This window comes from Embiotoca jacksoni, unplaced genomic scaffold (genome assembly GCF_022577435.1).
Source record: "Embiotoca jacksoni isolate LCO1_2020_lvr unplaced genomic scaffold, fEmbJac1.0.p SCAF_3, whole genome shotgun sequence".
NCBI classification, from domain to species: domain Eukaryota; kingdom Metazoa; phylum Chordata; class Actinopteri; family Embiotocidae; genus Embiotoca; species Embiotoca jacksoni.
This window is the reverse complement of record NW_027185381.1, coordinates 7,569,031-7,585,734: the sequence shown is the minus strand read 5'-3', so window position 1 is coordinate 7,585,734 and position 16,704 is coordinate 7,569,031. Positions and strand designations below refer to the sequence as shown.

At 40.1% G+C, this 16,704-nt stretch overlaps 1 protein-coding gene across 2 annotated transcripts in view; it reads right to left on the bottom strand.

The window, feature by feature from the left end:
• Positions 1 to 16,704, bottom strand: part of lingo1a (leucine rich repeat and Ig domain containing 1a) — a 130,350-nt gene that overhangs the window by 52,845 nt on the left and 60,801 nt on the right. The window contains exons 1-2 of one of the 2 annotated variants that reach the window (XM_069162717.1): positions 13,610 to 13,706; positions 12,300 to 12,341 (exon numbers count right to left, since the gene is read on the bottom strand). The gene's annotated coding sequence lies outside the window, so the exon portion shown is untranslated. Of the gene's footprint in view, positions 1 to 12,299; positions 12,342 to 13,609; positions 13,756 to 16,704 lie in introns of those variants that run through there. The other variant, XM_069162713.1, reaches the window with a different exon arrangement.

The window sequence follows — 16,704 nt, the reverse complement described above, 5'->3', positions numbered from 1 at the left end:
ATAGCTGAGGTTTCTTCATGCAGTCACCGACAAAAAAACACAACAAATAGTGAACACTGGAGACAAGTGGCATACCATGACCACGGGGAGGTCGGGCTAATTTGAGCTAGTTTTTAATCGAGATGTCTTTAAAGTGAAACAATGACAGTAACGTCTCCAACTAAACAATATACAAATATGGTGGTAAATTGAGCGACCAATTCTAATGATGAAGTAAAACTAAGCATGTTTACTTTAAATAATGCTGTAAGCAGAAGAAGCTGCATTTGTGCCAACTGAAATAGCTGGTAATGTACAGGTGAAAAGGGAATTGATGGCGACACCTGCGCACAATAGCCCCTGTGGAGTTGAAGCCCTGTCTTCTGTTTATAGAAGATAAGTTTTGGTCTAAAGTAAAAAGTGTCATCATTTCAGTGATACATTCTAAAAATGCAATGTAGAAATAATACTTCAATAATATTAATCATAAATGGGAGAACTGGCTAAACTTCCCCCAGGCCATTTGGTTGAAATTACCCAACTCCTGCCATTTCGACAACCTTGTGTCATACAGCAGTTTAAAGGTAACATTATGCAAAGAGTGTGGCCTCATATTGTAACTTACTAAAGCACTAACTTTCGTAACTAAAAAATCATGACTCCTTGAACATAAAAAAAAAAATCACTTCAAATTGCAAAAACTCTCTTTTTTGTATCTTTAATGTGCTTGCCACTTATAGAATGGGCCTGTGTTCATCACAGGGTGAGTAAATATGTGCTATTGTAAGTAATGTGTGGTCACCTGACCAATTTTGTCTGGAGTTGCCAAGAAACACGGGATGGCTCAAATGACTGTTCTCCCTTTGAATACAAAGCAATTCAAAGGCAATCAGAGCCTGAAAGTACAGTATCCTGATGTGCGTGGTCCGTTCAGAGATTTAAATGATCTTATCCACAGGGCGACAATGATGATCATGACTGACTTCACATTTATGAACAGCATGGTGACCCAGAGAAACAAAGCCACAGCTAAGCTAGATCAAACTGACAACAGCCTGTGTCCATCAACAGCTACCTCCAGTAAAAGTGTCCTTGACCTTGAACAAGGTACTAAAATCCAGCACAGTCAATTACTGTAAATCAAGCCTGCTAAGAACATCAGCCAAACGTCAAAAACAAAATGAACATAATGAAAACTGTGAGTCAAGAAGGGCTGATAAACACATCTCAATGAGAGAAAAGCTCTTATTGAGATGGCTGAACAGAGCTGTGGAGTGTTCAGTGTTCAAACACATGATGGAATCCATTTAGGAACGATAGTTGTGTCAGATTTCACCATACAGTAGGGACATTACATTTCTGAAGTCTATTCTTTTTCCTTTGGTTTGTCATTTATCTATTGATTTGTAAAACATAATGGGCATCATATTGTTCGCCTTGACTTTGTAACTATTGATGAAAAGCACTTGCCTGGTCCATTGTACTCTATCCACTGTAATCTAAGGGCCGTCTATTAAATGCATCAATATTTGATGTAGAATCGGCTCTAAACCATTACAGCCAACCTTGGACAAGGCTCAGTAGTGTTATGTTTGGTAGTGTAGTGCACCCACCAATATGAGGGGAGATGACCTTCATGCACTGATGCGCCACAATCATTTTAAAAGCAGAATCTCACCACAAAAGCATCCAGGAGATAAGACTAAACCTTTACAGAAGGAAGCTGCCATTCAGCCATGACCCCAAAATCTGTTGACAAACTCTGAACATAAATCTGACAAAACTGATATAACTTAAGATATTTGATAGCTCTACTCTGTTCAGCCCAGCTGCACTTTTTGTGATCCTGGAACTTTGAGCATGTCATGTAACACGAAAAAAAAAAAAAGATAATGGTAATTCCATTCCCTGTAGTGGTTGTCCATTAATTCAGGAAAACACACTGGTGCCATATTGTCAGTTCTTCTGAGTAAGGATCTCATGGAAATAATTACAAAAGTCATTTCATATTTAAGATTAATGACTATTGAATATCCATTTAGGAGACCATTAAAACATACATCATAAGCAACAGAGGTTAATTCCCTGGGACATTTTAATATCACTCCTAATAATGAGGAATATACAACGAACAAACTCACACACACACACACACACACACACACACACACACACACACACACACAAACAATGCAAATTGTAGGAAATCATAATGTATTTGCATTTCTTCTACCGAGTGTCAATGAACACGCTGACATTCACACACATAATACTTCAAATCCCAGTTACGCTTATTACTAGGAATGAGCTTATGTGTATCTTCATATTCCAAATGCAAATATCCATATACACAGGAATACAGCACTTGTTTCCGTGGCAACAGCTTATGGCAAAGCCAGCAGTAAATATAATGTTCATACATGCACAGGCGCCATTATTGAAGGTATCTGTGCATTCCAGAAATCTTACTCAGCTTTCTATTTATCAGCATTACATCCTGCTCCGTTGATCTCTTCTTTGTGTTACATTTCAGCGACAGAGGCTTTTTCTGTCTTTTGCACACACAATTAAAAGACAAAGAGGTTTCCTATAATTTGAAGGATGTGCATCAGTGCACGACTGCCACTCATTCAAACACACATTTCAAAGCAATGCCTGTGTGGTTCCTTTCAAGCATGTGCTTTTGTTTAGTGTTATGTTTCACTGTGCAGGTCTGCTCATGTAAAACATGTACAGTAGGTGTGCATTGTGCTACACAACAGCAGCAAGCATACATAACGGAAAGCTGCTCTATGTAAATCCCTCTACATGATAGAAATTTGGCCCCTGCATCTTCCAGAAAGCTGACCTTGGATACTTATTTTGCACTTAGCAGTGAGGATTAGAGGAAATCTTCCACAAACACACATTTTGCTCCAAGAGATCTGAGCCTATTTTGCCTCAGCTTTATTTCATAAAATGCAAAACAAGGCTACTTTTGTGCAGCAATCTGTGACTATTGACAAAAAGGGGAAAATACTGATTTCTCTCATCATTTTCTCTTGGTGCCAAAAGTAGGTCGAACTGAAAGGCAAAGAAACTTACTGATTTTCTATACAGTGAGAAGACAAGATTTTCCAAAAGTCAAGTTGAACTAAAGGCAATGTGACCTCCCCTGACTTTAACAACCCTTTTCCTTCCCCATCAAGTTTTTTTTTAGCTCTTTTTCATCGCCATAACTGCCTATTTGGAACCACATATGTGCTTTGAAAAGCTGGATGACATTTGGGTTGGACTTAGTAAACATCTTCTATTAACTTGCTTTAAATAGCACAAAACCAAAACTTTTGGATATCGCCAAGCTGTATCTGCTTTAAGTGAGAACTACATTTATAATCCGGATGTCGTTTTCAGGTAACAAAGATGCTAAAATTTCTGTTACATTACTAGATGTAAGCATTAAAATCTCTTTGGACCAATTTAAAGACAATAATTACAACAAACAACCAAGAAGCTTTAATAAACAACGGTAGTTATATCTACAGTGTCAATATAGGACAGTGAAAGTTTCCCACACACTCATAAAAAATGCTTGATTACAAATTTGAAATGCAGATTCTGTGTGATGGACATTAACTGTCTCAACTTTAAGATCTTTAACCTCAGTTTGGTTAAAACTGCACAAACTCCACGTCATTTGAACTACAACAAAAAATATAACAACTTTCCTAAAGAAAAATCAGATCAAACTTAACTCAGTGTAACAAGCACCTAAAGGTTCGCTGTGAAGTTCTGTAATTGGGGTTGATGACGGATTTTCACACCAGTCCTCTGCCTCGGCCAAAACAAGGTTTAATGGTGATGGTGTCATGGCAGTTTCATGTCAGACTATTAGTACTTTGCACTTGATGCTGAGCACAAATGTGGAACTGCCTTGATTACCTTTTCACACGCTGGTGAGCTGCTTTAACAGCTTATCTAAATGTAATGAATGCTACTTTAATATATCCTTACTTAGGAAGCTTCTGTATTCCCTGAGGGCCATTTGTTGATTTTGCCGGTACACATCTTGAATTAAAACCACATATTCTTGCCAACCTGTTGCCTCCCGTTACAGTGAAAGCCTTGGTAACAGACAGTATGTATTCAATGAAAGCTTCCGTGATGCTGAAGCTCAGCAGGTAAAATACTGGGACATGAATAAACAGTGACCCTAGCATGTTTAATGCCTTGGGCAAAGTCGTGAATGAAAATATATTTATTTATTAGCTACCCGGTTTGCATTTTTTTATGTTTTATTTTGTGTGTTCAAAGGCAAAGATAAGTTGCCCGTGGTAACATGGTTACATATTGTGCGTTTACAGTGTTTGATATATCGCAGACACGGGAGAGTTGTACTTTGTGTCAAACAAACAAACCTGCCTCCTCCATCTATCAAGTAAAATTGATACACTTGTGGACACGGAGCACACGATGTGAAAAGAGAGGGCAGCGATGTGAAAAAAGAAACTGGAATAAGACTGATCATTACTGTGTAATAAAAGACCAAACAGTACTTTTCTGTGTCTGAGCAGCTGTCTCAACTGGTATTAAAAATTTTACAATTTCCTTTAATAACATATAGTTTACCTGTGCTTGTTTTCTTTCATAAAGTTTTGCAACAATATACCATTCAGTTTATGTCAATGGCAGTAGCAATCTTCCATAATAAACCTGGTAAGACTAAACTGTGGCCACAGGCTAGTTTCTTATGGTCTCAAAATTACTGTTAAAAATATACAGTATATTTATCCTTTCCACTTGCCTTTAATGTGCAGTTGTATACAGCAAAGATTGCATGTTCTGGATCATAACATCAATCTGTGACTATGGCAATGTGCTGAGGGTTTCAGTACATGTCCTCAAGGACCTTTTTGACTGTGTGCATGGAATAGCCAACATCATTCTCAGTTTGGGAGGCTACTATTTAGTGACAGATGCCATGACTTAAGGATGAAAAAACTATTAAATACTCACTATTTTGTGCTAAAGAATTAATGCCAATGACAATAGATAATAAGATACTGTTTAGTGTTGGGATTTGGTAAAACAACACATGGCTGAGGAGAAACTGGTCAGAATATTTATCAGATCTGCTTTTGTTAAACTTTTCTTTAATACCAGAACAGAAATGCTTTATAAATCCTTTATATACCCAACCATTATATGATATTGAATGGATTCAAAGTATGAAAAATTGTTAATTGTAGTTTGTGGTGGCTTTTTAAAACCCAAAATGTGTACAGATGGGAATTACTTTCAGTAGCCTATGCTTTTATAATAAAACCAACAGCTTATCATTGCTTGATGATCTATTGAGACTGTCCTCCCATAAAAGACCCATCCTATAGTTACGTCATTGTGACAGTCTAAATATTGACGCTTTTGTCAAAGCCGTTGGCGTCACAGCAATGTGGACAAGTTGTGCTTTCGTGTCAGTACCATTACCACCCGATTCAATGTTGAAGGAGTAGAAAGAGTGACAAATTTGATATATGGTAGGACGTTAGTGGTGGTTGGAATCGATCAAACACAGGACTTTCACCCAGGAAGCTGTTGTTGAACTTTCACCCAGGAGACTGGAGTTCATGGGAAAACGGAGTTGTCGTAGATTTATTTTGGGTAACATAAGTTCACGAGCAAGGACCACGACCTCAAACACTGAGTACGATTTTTGTATTGACTATTTGGAGCGGTGATGAAAGGTTGAGGGAGATGGAGCCAAGGTGAGAGTTAACGGTTTGGAGAAGGCTTAGTTGAGGATTCACTGTGGCTACCGGGCCTCTCAGATCTCCTAAAAAAGCCCTCCTAAGAAATCAGGGGTGCCTGGCCATTGCGCAGGTCTTTGAGGCTGTGGCAAGTGTAAAGCTAGTAGGCTTGGGAGGACCAGCAGCCCATGACCTTGATTAGGAGGTCTGGGACTCCTCTGCCTTACACAGTAGTGGCTGCCCCATTGCAGAAGGAGTGGCCGGAGAAGGAATCAGGATTAATTCAGGAGATGATCAGGACATATTGTCTGAATGAATGATAATAGACCTTTTTGGCCGTTCGTGCCCCCTCAGGAGCTGCATCCACAAGTGAAGGCGTGTAGAACAAGTACGAAAGAAAGGCATGGCCTTGGGGAATAATCCGCAGGGTGAAGTTCAGGTGACCGAAGAGGGAGAGCAGTTGCTGTTTCGTGCAAGAGGGAGTAAAGAGAAGGTTTTGCAGTAGGAGAATAATGCGGTGGAGTTTCTCTACAGGCAAGGAAGCTTGGAACTGGATAGTGTTGAGGGTAATCCCAAGAAACTCCAAGGAGTTTGATGGACCCTCTGTTTTCTCTTCAGAGAGAGGGACGCCAGGCTGAGTGAAGACTGATTTCGTAGTCAAGAGACAATGGGCTGGAGATGATGAAGTAGGGGTTATGACCAGGAAGTCATCGAGAAGGTGAACCAGATGATGTATTTTGTGGTTGTTGATGAGGATCCAACACAAGGCTTCTGATAGAGTCAAATAATTTAGGGCTGCTTTTGCAGCCAAAAGTGAGTCTCACACTGAAGTAGTAGGCGTTCTTCCAGTGGACGCCAAAGAGGTACCAGAAGTCTGGATGAATAGGGAGGACCTTGAAGGCACTTGTTTTGTTGGCTTTAGAAAGCCAGGCGCCTCTGCCGATGAGGGAAATGACACGGTTTATGGTGGGAGTTAGGTATTTTGGAGGGGCGTTGGTTGGTGGGTGAGTGGTGGCTGAAGTTTGGCTTTGGGGTTGTGGATTGGTTTGGATGGGGACGGTGCAAGCGGTGGCGGGATGGGAAGGAGCTCTGCATAAATTACAGGGGAGACCTGGACAGGTGGCAAAAATACGGCCTTCCTCAGTAGGTGGCCCGGTTGAACTGGAGGAGACGGGCTGCAGCTTCGGAAGCGAAGTGGATGTGGTATTGATAGAAACCTGTTCCGCCGAAGCAGAGAGCCAGGTCGAGAATTATGCTCAGGAAGTTGTCCTCTGTCCTCCTCACTGGAAAGGGGGCACAGAGAACGTCTCTATACAGAAAAAAAGTGTAGGCAAACTCCAGCAGGGTGAGATCTTTGGAGCAAGCTGGCGCTGAGGCACACATAATGATGAGGCCCTTGTGGCTGTCGATCACTCTTGGTATGGTGTGTTGGTTGAGGGGAGGAACAATAAGTTCTGCCAAGTCAATATATTCACCAGAAATGATCTGTTGGCAAAGGTTCGTGAAGACTGCTATGTTGGGAAGAGGAATCGCTGATGCCAAGGAGAAGTGCTGGGTGTTTGGTTGGCGAGTGGGTTCGGCTAGTGGGAAATAGGCTAGATGTGTGATCAATCTTGCAGTGGTTTGTGAGCCCGGCAACCCGGTGCTGGGAACTGCGGCTAAAGGTGGCTGGTGGAAAGAGGTAATGTTAGCAGGATGTGAGGCTGGCCACCCAGTGCACACTGATGGGAACAGGAGGAGGTTGGAGTGAAGAAAGACTGGCGGTGCTGAAAAAAAATAATTTCCAGTGCTGGCTGGGTGTAATTGATGGAACAGGGGAAAGGGAAGGAGGGAGGCTGGCATCCCAGTGCCGGTGGCGTGAGACTGCTGGGTTGGAGGGATGTAAAAGAGAGGGGCTGGCAACGCGGTGGCAGAGAAGGGAGCAGGAGATGGTTGGAAAGTGAGGAAGGAAGAAGTGGTAACTGGCAGCCTGGTGCCAGGAGACAGCGTGGTAGGTAGAGCAGAAGAGTTAGGAACAGCCCTCGCTGTGCCGGGGTTGGACACGGGAGGTGCCTGAGGTAGGAGGACAGCCTGGTGTCAGTGATGGGTGCTGGAGGTGGATGCGAAAGAGGGACAGAGGGAAGAGGATTATCAGAGCTGTGGTGAGGTGTCCCTTTCTCTTTGAAAGCTCTCTGCAGGGGGACTACGGTCCACCCTGAGATTTTCGAGGGGGTGTCTTTGACGGGGCGCCTGTCCGGAGCGTGGGAGCGGTGGCGGCGGCTTTGAGTGCGGCCTGATGGGGAGCCGGAGTTATCGGAGACTCTTTGACAAGTGCTTGCTATGAAGCGAGTGGAGGAGGATAGAGGAGACCTGCCTTTGTGCAGTCTGTTTCTGCGGGTGATAGGTGTCTCTATCGCCGAGATGTGGGTTATTGGAGGACGGCGATGGGTCTGAATCTTCGTATTGTTGGATTGAAAGGAGAGAGGGATTCTGATGGATGGATGCGGCTGGTCGGCTTGTTGGACAGTGACGGTTTTGGCTGCGTCGAGCATCCTGGGGCGCTCCTGGTGGCAATGGACGGCGTCTTGTGGGTGTCTTGGGTGTTTTTGGAGAGGACAGAGGTTTGAGGTAGCATCCATGTTGGTAAACAGGTCGTTGTCGTCGGATGGGCTAAGGGACAGCAGATCCATGTTCGAGACGAGATAAGACTATTTCTGTGTGGCGTTTTGTGGCTCCGAATACAGAAAACAACAGACAGGGGCTTAGAGTGTGCAGGTATTTGTAGGCGTATAACCGGAAGTGGGGGAGTGATTGAGGTGTGGTCCTGCTCCCGAAATCCAGATAAAATTATCTCCAATAAGAAAACTACCGCAATATATGTAACTTCTGTAATGTAAGTAAATTAACTTATGTGATGTACATAACGTTAAGTAATGTTAATCTTTTAACAAAACCGATGATGTTTGTCTAAACCTTGTGATTTTGGTGCCTTTACTTTAACGCCTTAAACTGAGACAGGGCCCTTGTCAAAACTGCAGTATTTGATGCCCTGGGATGAGACCGGGTTGAGTCATGTTGGGAGCGAAAGTAAAAGTGGACTGATGTAGTCACAGAGCCACAAAGGTCAAACAGGGACGATAGGGTGAGTGGATGAGTTGAGCAATACATTGTACTTTAACATGTTTCTCATTTCAAACCAATGTTTCTTCACAACCCGACTGTTCCATAACCTCAACCTGCAAGCTTTCTGTTGTTATCATGATGACAAAGGTCCTCTATTCAAACCGCAAACCTGATATTAACCATAACCTTTCTTTGACACATACAGTAAACTTGTTTTCAGAGGGTAGGGGTGAACAACCAATATGGTCATTCATGTTGGGACTGATGTTGATGCAGTGTTGCATGTACAAATTAAGAACAACAACAACAACAAAATGCTCCAGAAATATAGTAGTCAATGTGAAGTCAAGAATAGGCAAAAAAATACAACACTAAACAACAAAATAGTCCAACAGAATACAAAGCTGCAATTAGCTGTCTTTTTTATTTTTATTTTTGTGTGTGGCATTTTTCTTTCATCTTTCCTTTCAACTAATGCACATTTCTGATCAGATGACATGAATGAAACAATGCTGGATGTGATGATAGAACTCTTCTGTCTCCTGTATTCCTCATCAAAGTGCTACAAAATTCACTGTTCAGGATGATTTTGAGAATACTGCTGTCAAAACTGTTATTTGTCAAAACAACTTTGAATGTCAGTCCAGGCAGATTTATCCTATGAAGTGTTTTGTTCTGAGAGCTCAAACAGAGTTTACATGGATTCTCCAGAAATACAGAGATTTCAGTGGACCCGATTTGATTTTAAACAGCTGGCGTAACAATGTCCTTCACTCAAATCTGAATATGATCTACTTGTGTGACAACTTGTATTGAAAATGAAAAGGGCCAACCGGAGGGAAATTGCCTCTAATTAGACAAAGGATGACGCATAGCCCAAGAGCATGAGAAACCAATTATGCTGCAGGTACCGAAAACAAACAGGCTGCTTCACTCAACCGGTCTTTGAGAAGAGATTCATGAATTCCATATGAAGCAAATACAGGCACAGTGTCAAATGATGTGGTCAGACAGATCAAGAATTTGAAAACTGTCAGGGCAGCATGTTTGAAATGCAATCACTGAATTGAAAACAAGATGAGGCTGAAGCAAATGTTTCCAACATACTGCTGAAATGTGGACTCACACATGGATTTTATAAAACAAGTCAGCGATACTTTATCAATTATAAACTGAAAATCCAGGAGACCGCGACTCACATACATGAACTAACTGGCATCTCAGGATGTTTCACTCAACATTCCTCCCCTGTCTTGTCGACATGGATGCAGTTTCACGCAGTGGAATATTCATATTTCAAAGGTCAAGTCATCAGGGTTTTGTATGCAAGGTGGGGTGCAAGCCATCGAACAAGAACATTTCTCATTAGAGCTCGCTGAGAGGTGTCGCCTCATTGTTCTTATGCAAATGATAAATCATTTTCTGATGCTGTACATCGTACTTATCCTGTGCAGCAGAATATATATTCTCCATTCTTATGGTGCGGTACAACGTTTGGTAGAAGACTGAACCTGACAGCTGTTGATAGTTAAATATTGGGTAATGAAAGCCATTTCTTTTTTCTCTTTTTATTGAGAAGATTACAGAGATTTAAAAGGAAATTTCAGAAATGTGAGTTTATTTGGCTTCAAGGTGTCTATAGTCATTTTAAAAACAAGTGTGATAAGTGAGATATGACAAGAGGAAGCCAGTCTCAGCCAACAATGATGATTGGATATAGTGGTTTCATGTGCTTCCTTTCTGAGCATTTTTACACCAATTTAAGTCAAACTATTTTATTACTTAACTGTGTTCCTGACTTGTGAATGGCACACACGCAACAATAACACGATTCTGCCCTTTCATTGATGTCCTCGTTCATCTTGAAAGTGGTGTAGACATTATATATAAAGAAATATAAAGGAAGTGTTGTGAAATTTTGCACAGAATATAAAAAAAAAAAACACCACTTCTTGATCATGACTGCCGTGTTCATCTGAGGTTAACTCTAAAATTAAGTATAATATAAAGAATTGTATCTGTACACAAGAGGCACACGTGACATTGAACTTAAAAAAAAGTTGTCCTGCACTTGAGGGTTTAATTTGGCAATTTGTTCACCCTTCCAAATAGATTTGTTATATAATGACTGTAAACCCACACTGCTGTGGTTTAATATTAGAGAGCCTCATAACAGCCACAAACAAAATAACATCAGAAAGTCACTCCAAAGATTGAGACACTACATCCAAAATACTTCTTAGACATGGTAAGCAATGCTATTTTCCCTGTTGGCACCTTATGGAAAGCACTGAAAATACAATAAAAAAAAAAAAATAAAAAAAGCCCCACTTGCTTGCCTGCATGTCTCATACATCTTCAGTCATGCGGAAGGCCGTCCGTCAGTTTTACTGCACATCGGCTTCCTCTAAACGCAGCATCGATGACTGATGGCCCTAAGTGCAGCTAAATAACTACGGCAGGGGATGATAAAAATGTGAAAACACACATCCAAGACAGGAAATTGGCCATTTTGGAGCAATTGGCACAGAGGAGCTGAAGCGATGGCCCTTCCTTGAATGCTCCTCCCTTGAAAAGCAGAGATGTCTGCTCGTCTGCGGGGAGATAGTTACAGTCCACTGGACATATTATTGAGAGACACTAACCTAATAGATCTACATTTTTTTCTCCTTGGCCTTTTCTTCTATTTATTGCTGTTAGAGGGTCAAACCGAGGATGCAATAAGCTTGTCATGAAAAAAGTTTTAGTCAATATCCCGGCACTTTACAGCAAAAAGAAACCGCTGAAACAAGTAAATAGAAAGCAAAGACAGTTAATAAGAAGCCATCAGAGGAGGTGTAATAAAACAACGACCTGGTGGAAGTAGGGTAATGAGGAAAAGTGGCAATCTATGAAAATGGATCACTGGAGATTAATGGTGAGTGGAATATCAAAAGAGACAGGCACAGGTTTGAAATTATGAGGTGACTCACCTGTATTTTAGCGTGCTGGTTAACAGTGATCTGAGTCTGTAAATATCTCTTTCATGATGTTTCATATCTCGTCTCTTTTATCTTTTCTGTGCTCCACCTCTCTGAGACAGTGCACTGAACTGCATTGATTGATGACCAAGGCAATGCTGCAGCTGTTGTGCAGAGGTCATATGCATATTATAGAGGTCAGCAGTTTAGCCTGTCTCATGTAGTGAAATCAGGGAATTACATACCATCTCTATCTAATCTGAAAAGAGTAATGGCAGTCTTACCGTTTGAACTCAGAAAGGCTATTCATGTCTGAATATGCCTTAATGGGTGATTTCGCCATCAGATATTTTCATTACTGACATAAACCTTAATCACATGTATCATGGTAAAATGTAAATATCCTGCAGTTAAAGCCAGAACAGACAGCCCGTATACAAGCGGGTGTAAAAATCACTTCAGTGCTGATAAATAATTCATCTGTGTGTTGTCAGAAAGTGTTACTGGTCCAGTGCTTATCAAATTGCATTACCTCTGAAACCAGAGGGCCACATTGCCAGGGCAACCCCGTCTCCTAGAAATAAAAAAAATCAGTATAGCTGGATTGCTACAGCATATTTATTTGGAGGAAATGTAATTGTGATTGAATTACAAATGTAATGAAGATACATTGTTAATTATTGTGTATTAATGTTATTTTTGGCAGAATAGTGTAGTGAAATATCCACTGATTGCTGATATCCAGTGACTTCAAGATTTATCAACTCTTTATGGTTATATTTAAACACCTCCAGCACCTTGTGATGGTTTTATGTAAAACAAAAAAAAAACCCTGTCTTCTCCTAAACTTTACTTTCCAATCTAATACCAAGTACACTCTGTTATTGCTGATACTAACACTTTGTAAAACAAAATTTAACTTAAACAGCAACTTGCAGGTTGATGACCTCAGTGAATTAATGTGTAAAAATCCCACTGCTGCAGTGATGTCCTCCTTTCCAACATTGTGTTCAGTGGCTCATGCATTTAAAGCTTGTTGCATATGAAGCAAGAAGCATCAATCTTTTATTAGGATAATCTGTCCTAAAATAGAAACATTGTCATATTGATATTTCAGCGTGAGGAGTTTACTGTAATGAAAAGTACTTTTCTATGGATATATTTACATTATATGTATATAGATCTATATCTATATCTATATCTATATCTATATCTATATCTATATCTATATATACATAAATCAAAGTGCTTTTGTTGCCTATCATAAACCTGTAACCAAACAGAAGGCACAGAAAGCAAACAATGCAAACACTGTTCTCCAGTATTATAATATTTTGCTTTTGTTCATATATTGTATGTTTGCAAAGTTATCAGTGTACATAATCCAGACAGTAAAGAACAAGCCAACATAATTTGGAAGGATGGCAGGTATTATAAATACAAACACCCAGGTTGGGTAAAATAGTGACATACTAGTATTAGAAAATATCCCAGCCACCTACTGGAGGCATCTGAAGCCAATCTAGAAGTTTTGTCTGAGCAGTCATGTATTGACATAAATTAAGCCAATGAGATAAGATCCAATATCTCAACATTTTAAGTGTCTCCTCACACCATTGCAAGTGAGATGTCATGTTGTTGTTGTTGTTTTTTTTTTTAATAAATAACATTCTTCCCTTAGCTAATTGTTGTTGTTTTAAACTGTGTCAAACAAGGCCTATAAATCCAGTGTATTTCTGTGCACTCAAGTTAGAGACGATTTCGTCATTAAAGTCAGACTCTGTACACTGCGTGCTTATCAGCAGGGACATCTCATAATTCTGGTCGTGCAATAATACTCACAGGCAGTAATTGATGGCCTGCTGGTTTCGAAGAGCTGCTGGATCTGCTTACTGTGCAGAGGGTGGGAGGCTGTAGGTGTGAGCTGGGCAAGGTCTCCCCTCAATCCACATTCCCTCGCAGCATTCCCTCTTCAATTGATCAGCCACCTGCGAGAACCAAGCAACAGTGAAAATGTTACTCCCAGCATGCTAATCAATTAAACACTGTATAAGGTAGAATTACAAATTGTAGATATTTAATCTAATTTTTGTATTGGTATTATGTATGTATGACCTATTTCCAGCAGGATTCAATGTCCTGTTCTGTAGAATGGTGTAAATGTCTCTGTGAAATGGTTTCTACAATTTGAAAATAGCACTTGTATGTAAATTGGATATACTGTGTACATGGTAACACTAACTAAACTCTCCGTCTATTGTAAGCAGCAGAAACAGGCTGTAAAGGCAGAGACCTATGGTCACTTTAAAGGATGATAAAACAAAGTTGTCAGCAAAGAATTGTCCTGCTGATGTGGAACAACATTGTTATACAATTAGAGTTGTGTATCTTGCCACCACATTTATTTCAAAAGGTGAAAGTCCAATATTTATGTTTTTGTTTTTTAGCTCTCTTTTGGTGTCCACCAACCCCAGAGGGAAAAATTGGTTCCATTAGTTGTTTCTTGCACCTCATTATTCACCAGGTATGTGTGTCTGCTGTTTGCAGCTGGGGAGGTACAGCGTGCAGTGTGTTTATGAGAGCTGTTCCCTGACAGCAGCCCCGTTGCTGTTGAGAGCGGTGAGATTGAAAAAAATAAAACTGTAAAGTTGTGAGCCGCTAAAACCAGGAGAATTAAAAACGGTGAAATGCCTCGTAGAAACAGGTAGAACTGCAGAGTCGGGTTATAATTTTTTGTTGCATTGTCACTACAAGCAACCACTTTTCACATACAGAGATCATTTGATTCAGTATAAGTATAATAACATTGATTATAGCATTTTTTAAAAAGGATCCTAATCCTGAAAGGTTGCTAGCCCTAACTTCAACTTTAACAGTTGATTATAATCAAAGTCTTTCCTCTTTTAAACAATCAAGTTCATAGCTTTAAAACAACTTGCAAGGGCATTCTTCTTTCTCAGGATTTATCATGACGTGTTTGGTCCATCTACTATGATGGCAACTGAAACTGAGAACCAAAGGTCAGAAGCTACTGTATAACATCATTACACCAGCTAAACCATGTTTATTAGCAAACAGCTAAAATTAGATATTCTGCATTTTAATACATACACACAGAACTAGCTGATGCATTTAAATCAGAAGGGATGTAACTTCCCTTTGATTTCCTGGCTGAGAAAAGTCAGACCTTGGATCCAAAGCAAAGTGTTGGAGCATCTGTGCTGGTGTAATTTGTCTGCAGAGTTGTTGGCAGTAATAGAGACACCTTGTTCTTCCTCGGCAAGATGTTCTACATCTCACCGGCCTCATTACTGGCAAAACAATTAATTTCATTGCATATTTGGTTTCAGATTACACTGGGCAACAAAATAACTTTTGTTTTTGTCCCACACATTGAAATAGGTGTACTTTCCAATAGTTTTTCCAGAGTTCCTGTCTGTTTTTAATTTTTCTTTCCATCAGGCATGGTTTCAAGTGACAGTGTATGTAACTTAATCAAAAAGACATATTTTTTTTTACAGTTGAAGTATGTACAAACGTCTTAGATATACATTGGACAAGTGGGAGATTGTTGCACTAGTCGGCCAACATAAAGAGGATCTACTTCCCTTCGCACCACTTTTCCATGTCCATGTGACTATACTGGAACTAAAGACTATGGGTGAAAACGTTTGGATTCAGTGTTCAAATAGACATTACATATATAAGAAATGTAGTTTTTGCATAGGACACAATCTTAACAATCTAACAATCTAACAAGTGACGTAGTTTGTAAGTAGGAAATAGAAGGTTTATATGTTAATGTTGTTTTACACATGGCAAAAATAATAAAAAGAAATACAGGAAGCAACAGTCATAACCTATTAGTAGTTTATAAAGACAGCACCCTTAAATGACCCTGATATAGATTTACAAATCACTACAGATAGTAATTTTCCTATACAGTCAATGCATTTAATTACATTTATGGTCTGACTTACTCAAGTCGTTGCTTTTGGCCAAATTCAAGATGTTATCTGGTCCATATCGAATCACACTGTACGTATGAAGCAGTAGCCATCAAAGTAACAGCAACAACAAAACAAATAGTGAAAAGCACAGAACAAGTTAACATAGCTATCATTTGGTTGACATCTATCTGCAAATGAATGCCCACCTGTTCCACAAGTAACTCCTACTTAGATTTTGTGCCGCAGTGGGCTAAATCAACAATAAACAATTCATGCGTACAGATGATGTCTTTTTTGACCCATAATTTTAATACCATGCATGATCGCTCACTGCATAAATTTGATTGGGGATACTGTGTTATTCTGACTTAATAATCCTCGTAGTATTTAAACCTTAATGGCATTACTTGCTCATTAAACATTTTTTTCTCTCTGATGATGCACAAGAAGTTTGAGTGAAACCTGGAAGTCAGTTCCACATGAAAACTGCTGCTGGGTATTTTAAGAGTGAAGCCGAGTCAGATAAGGGAATTATCCCATTGTTTCCCCCACTTTAAAAGCAGTCAGCTTGGGCATGCAAAACTGATTCCTGCCACTCTGTCACGTTTACGGGACCCCCGAGAATATCACTCGTACCACCACCGCAGCTGCTACAGGATGCAGAGTGGCAAGTAGGTACCACATGTTGTCTGTGAAGTATAGCTGAGACTCAAAGGCAACAGGGACACTTGACTGATGGAGTCAGGAGGGGGGGATAAAAGGAATCATAGAATAACCTGAAAATCAGCAACGACTCCTTCAACAACCTTGGGATAATCACAGCTACAATGACAAAAGCACACTAGAAGCTGAACCCCACATAGAATACCGGTTATTGGGGAGAGGGAAGATTAGTCATTGATAAACAGCATCTGTACGACATTTAACATTTAAATAGTTAAAATGGAGAAAGAGAACCAAAGGAAATGAAAACGAGTGCATGATAGA